Source organism: Corylus avellana, unplaced genomic scaffold (assembly GCF_965113065.1).
Source record: "Corylus avellana unplaced genomic scaffold, dhCorAvel1.hap1.2 HAP1_SCAFFOLD_193, whole genome shotgun sequence".
In the NCBI taxonomy this organism is placed as follows: Eukaryota; Viridiplantae; Streptophyta; class Magnoliopsida; order Fagales; family Betulaceae; genus Corylus; species Corylus avellana.
In genome coordinates this window covers 11,584-17,500 of record NW_028290584.1, presented here as the reverse complement: position 1 = coordinate 17,500, position 5,917 = coordinate 11,584, and positions in this window count along the sequence as shown.

Here is a 5,917-nt window from a genome sequence, read left to right as displayed (position 1 = left end):
CTTTTTTCGGAAGAAAAGGAGGATCCGGACAAAATTGATGAAACGGAAGAGATCCGAATGAATGGAAAGGAAAAAACAAAGGATGAATTCCACTTTAAAGAGACACGCTATAAAAATAGACCCATTTATGAAACTTCTTATCTAGATGGGAATCAAGAAAATTCGAAGTTAGAAATATTTAAAGATAAAAAGGATAAAGAAATATTCTGGTTTGAAAAACCTCTTGTTACTACTCTTTTCAACTATAAACGATGGAATCGCCCATTTCGATATATAAAAAAGAATCGAGTTGAATGTATGTAAAAAATGAAATGTCACAATATTTTTTTCATACATGTTTCTGTGATGGAAAAGAAAGGATATCTTTTACGTATCCACCGAGTTTATCAACTTTTTTGGAAATGATACAAAGAAAAATGTCTTTGTTTACAATAGAAAAAATTTACTATAATGAACTGCATAATCATTGGAATTATACCAATGAACAAAAAAGGAACAACATAAGCAACAAATTTTTAAATAGAGTCGAAATTCTAGATAAGAGATTTATTCCTCTGGATATAATCGAAAAAAGGATTAGATTGTGTAATAATGAGACTAAAAAAGAATATTTACCTACGATGTATGATCCTTTCTTGAACGGACCCTATCGCGGACAAATCAAAAATATTTTTTTATTCTCAATCATAAAAACTTCTGTAAAACATTACATAGAGACAATTTGGATAAATAAGATTCATGGAATCCTTCTTACTACCAATTACACAGAATTTGACCGGAAAGTTAATCTATTGATCGAAAATCATTATCAACAGAAATTATTTATTTCTTGAACATAATTAGTAAGTTTGCAGGAAAATCAACATCAAATTTTAATTTGAAAGGACTTTATTCATTTAAGGAAAACAAACAAGTAAGAATTGATTCGGAAGATCGAATAAAATTTTAAATTTTTATTCGATGCAATTATAAACTGATCCTAGGGATAAAACAATTAGAAAAAAATATATTGGAATAAAAGAAATCAATAAAAAAGTCCTCGATGGTCATACAAATTAATCGACGAATTAGAACAACAGGAAGTAGAAAATGACAAAAATGGGCCAACGAATCATCAAATTCGTTCAAGAAAAGCCAAACGTGTCGTGATTTTTACTGATATTCCGGAGAATACCGATCCTTATACTAATAACAAAGAGACTAATAATTCTGATCAAGCTGAAGAGTTGGCTTTGATACGTTATTCACAACAATCGGATTTTCGTCGAGATATAATAAAGGGCTCCGTGCGAGCTCAAAGACGTAAAACGATTATTTGGGAACTGTTTCAAGCAAATGTGCATTCCCCTCTTTTTTTGGATAGACTAGACAAACCCCTTTTTTTTTATTTTGATATTCCCGAGCTGATGAAAATCATTTTTTTAAATTGGATTTGGAAAAAGAAGGAATTAAAAATTTCGGATTATACAAAGGAAAAGACAAAAGAAAGTGAGAAAAAAGAGGAGGACAAAAACGAAAAAATACAAAAGAGAGAAAAAAATTCGTATAGAAATAGCAGAAGCTTGGGATAGCTTTTTCTTTGCTCAAGTAATAAGAGGTTTTTTATTAGTAATCCAATCAATTTTTAGAAAATATATTCTATTACCTTCATTAATAATAGCTAAAAATATTGTTCGTATATTATTATTTCAATTTCCCGAATGGTCCGAGGATTTAAAGGATTTGAATAAAGAAATCCATGTTAAATGCACCTATAATGGCGTTCAATTATCCGAAAAAGAATTTCCGAAAAACTGGTTAACAGACGGTATTCAGATAAAGATACTATTTCCTTTTCGTCTGAAACCTTGGCACAGATCTAAGTTACGATCCCTCATAAAGATCCAATTAAAAAGAAAGGGAAAGGACAAAAAAATGATTTTTGTTTTTTAACAGTTTTGGGAATGGAAGCTGAACTGCCTTGTGGTTCTCCCCGAAAACAACTTTCCTTTTTTGAACCCATTTTTAAAGAATTCGAAAAAAAGAAATTCAAATTAAAAAAAAAATGTTTTTTAGTTCTAAGAGTTTTAAAAGAAAGAACAAAATTTTTTATAAATGCTACATTTATAAATGTAGCAAAAGCAAAAGAAACAAAAAAATGGGTCCTCAAAAGCATTATATTTCTAAAAAAAATAATAAAAGAATTTTCAAAAAGAAACCAAATTATATTATTTGGATTGAAAAAACTAGGAATATACGAATTGAGTGAAACTAAAAAAGAAAAGATTCGATAATACATAATAAAATTATTCCCGAATCGTCTATTGAAATTCGATCTATGGATTGGGCAACTTACTCATTGACAGAAAAAAGGATTAAAAATCTAACTAATAGAACAAATACAATCATAAATCAAATAGAAAAAATGAAAAAAGACAAGAAAAGGGAGTTTATAACTCGAGAGGATAAATCTTAACCCTAACAAAATAAGTTATGAAGATAAAAGATTAGAATCACCAAAAAATATTTGGCGGATATTAAAAAGAAAAAATATTCGATTACTTCGTAAATCCCATCATTTTTTAAAATTTTTTATTGAAAAGATATCTATGTATATCTTTCTGCGTATCATTAATACCCCTAGAATCAATGCACAGCTTTTTATTGAATTAACAAAAAAATTATTACTAAATACATTTACAATAATGAAGCAAATCGAGAAAGAATTGATAAAACAAATCAAAGTATAATTAACTTTATTTCAACTATAAAAAGGTCACCTTGTATTAATAAGAATTCACATATTTTTTTGGACTTATCTTACTTGTCACAAGCATATGTATTCTACAAATTATCACAAACCCAAGTCAGTAACTTATATAAGTTAAGATCTGTCTTTAAATATTACAGAACATATTTTTTTCTTAAGAATGAAATAAAAGAGTATTTTGTTGGAACGCAAGAAATATTTGATTCCGAATTAAGACAACATAAGAACCTTCGAAATTCTGTAATTAATGAATGGAAAAACTGGCTAAAGGATCATTATCAATATCAATATGATTTATCTCAGATTAGATGGTCACGATTAGTACCGCAAAAATGGCGAAATAGAGTCAATCAATATCAATGCGTACGGCTAAAAATAAAGATTTAAACAAATGTGATTCATATGAAAAAAAACCGATTAATTCATTATGAAAAACAAAATGATTTTGAAATAGATTTATTACTAAATCAAAAAGAAAATTTAAAAAAACAATATAGATATGATCTTTTTCATATAAATCGATTAATTATGAGGATAAGAAAGACTCATATATTTATGGATTGCCATTACAAGTAAATAATAACCAAGAGATTTCTTATACTTACAATACGCCTAAACACAAACTATTTGATATGCTGGAAGGTATCCTTATCAATAATTATCTAGGAGAAGATGATAGTATAGATAGAAAAAAAGATATGGATCGAAAATATTTTGATTGGAAAATTCTCAATTTTTGTCTTAGAAAGAAGACCGATATTGGGGCCTGGGTCGATATTGATACTGTCACCAACAGAAATAAAAATACTAAGACTAAGACTGGGGTTAATAATTATCAAATAATCGATAAAATTGATAAGAAAAAGAAAGGTCTTTTTTATTTCACGATTCATCAAGATCAAAAAATTAACCCATTCAATCAAAAAAAACCTCTTGTGGATTGGATGGGAATGAATGAAGAAATACTAGGTCGTCCCATATCGAATCTAGAACTTTGGTTATTCCCAGAATTTGTGATACTTTATAATACATATAAGATTAAACCGTGGGTCATACCAATCAAATTACTTCTTTTCAATTTTAATGTAAATAAAAATGTTAAGAAACATAAAAGTATCACTGGAAAGAAAAAAAGCGATATTTTTATATTATCGAATGAAAAAAAGACTTTTGAATTAGAAAATAAAAATCAAGGAGAAAAAGAATTAGCGGACCAAGCAGATCTTGAATCAGCTCTCTCAAACCAAGAAAAAAAAAAAGAAAAAGATGTTGAAGAAGATTATACGGGATCAGACATGAAAAAACGTAGAAACAAAAAGCAATACAGGAATAAAATAGAAGCAGAGCTTGAGCTCTTACTAAAAGGTATTTTAATTTTCAATTGAGATGGAATGATTATTTAAATCAAAGAATCATCAATAACATCAAAGTATATTGTCTCCTGCTTAGAATGACAAATCCAAGAGAAATTGTTATATCCGCTATTCAAAGGGACGAAATTAATCTGGATATTATGACAGTCCATAAGGATTTACCTCTTACAGAAGTGATGAAAAGGGGAATATTGATTATCGAACCAGTTCGTCTGTCTGTAAAAAATGATGGAAAATTTATTATATATCAAACCATAGGTATTTCATTGGTTCATAAGAGTAAGCATCAAATTAATCAAAGATACCTAGTTGATAAAAATAAGAAGAATTTTATGAATCCATTGCAATACATCAAAAATGAATGGAAATAGAGACAAAAATCATTATGATTTGCTTGTTCTTGAAAAATATTTTATCCCCGAGGCATCGTAGAGAATTGAGAATTCTAATTTTTTTCAATTCTAGGAATAGAAACAATATCCATAGAAATACAGTATTTTGCAATGGATGCAATGGAAATAAGGTAACAAATTTCGATCAAGTTTTGTTGAATAAAAGAAAAAATCTTGATAGAGGTAAAAATAAACTAATTAAATTAAAGTTCTTTCTTTGGCCCAATTATCGATTAGAAGATTTAGCTTGTATGAATCGCTATTGGTTTGATACCAATAATGGCAGTCGTTTCAGTATGACAAGGATTCGTATGTATCCGCGATTGAAAAGTCATTATATTAATTCGATCTAAAATGAATCAACAAAATCTTCTGATTTTTTTTAAGTCTAAATTATTGTTTATTTTTTTTTGTGAGTACAGAAATAGACTATACTTTTGTATAGGATATTCCTATCCGAATCCAATTTTTAAAATGGGATTGATTATTGAGTAATAAATTAAGTAATTTTATTTGACAAAATTAAGAATTCTTAACGAAATTAAGATTATTGTGTATATCAAATTCAAATGAGTGGCATTATTATTACTGATCAAGAAATATATATATATATCGATAAAAATATCTCAAAAAAAGAGAGGGGCGATTCCTATTTATGGTAAAAAATTCATTCATCTCAATTATTTCGCAAGAAGAAAAAGAAGAAAACAGGGGATCCGTTGAATTGAATTCCAAGTATTGAGTTTCACCAATAAAATAAGACGACTTACTTCACATTTGGAATTGCACAGAAAAGACTATTTATCTCAAAGAGGTCTACGTAAAATTCTGGGAAACGTCAACGGCTGCTGTCTTATTTGTCAAAGAAAAATAGAGTACGTTATAAAAACTTAATTAATAGGTTGGGTATTCGGGAATCAAGAATTCGTTAATTTTTAATTTTTCGTTAATTTGAAGAGTCATTTTAATTATTTGATTTATTAGATCTTGAATTTTGATGAATTTTTTTTTCGTTTTACGCAATTCACGGAAGAATGAATCGAGGAAAAACTTATGAATATACCAGCTACAAGAAAAGATCTCATGATAGTCAATATGGGCCCCCACCACCCGTCAATGCATGGTGTTCTTCGACTCATCGTTACTCTGGACAGTGAAGATGTTATTGACTGTGAACCAATATTGGGTTATTTACACAGAGGAATGGAAAAAATTGCGGAAAACCGAACAATTGTACAATATCTGCCTTATGTAACTCGTTGGGATTATTTAGCTACTATGTTCACAGAAGCAATAACTGTAAATGGGCCAGAACAGTTAGGAAATATTCAAGTACCTAAAAGAGCCAGTTATATCAGAGTAATTATGTTGGAATTGAGTCGTATAGCTTCTCATCTGTTATG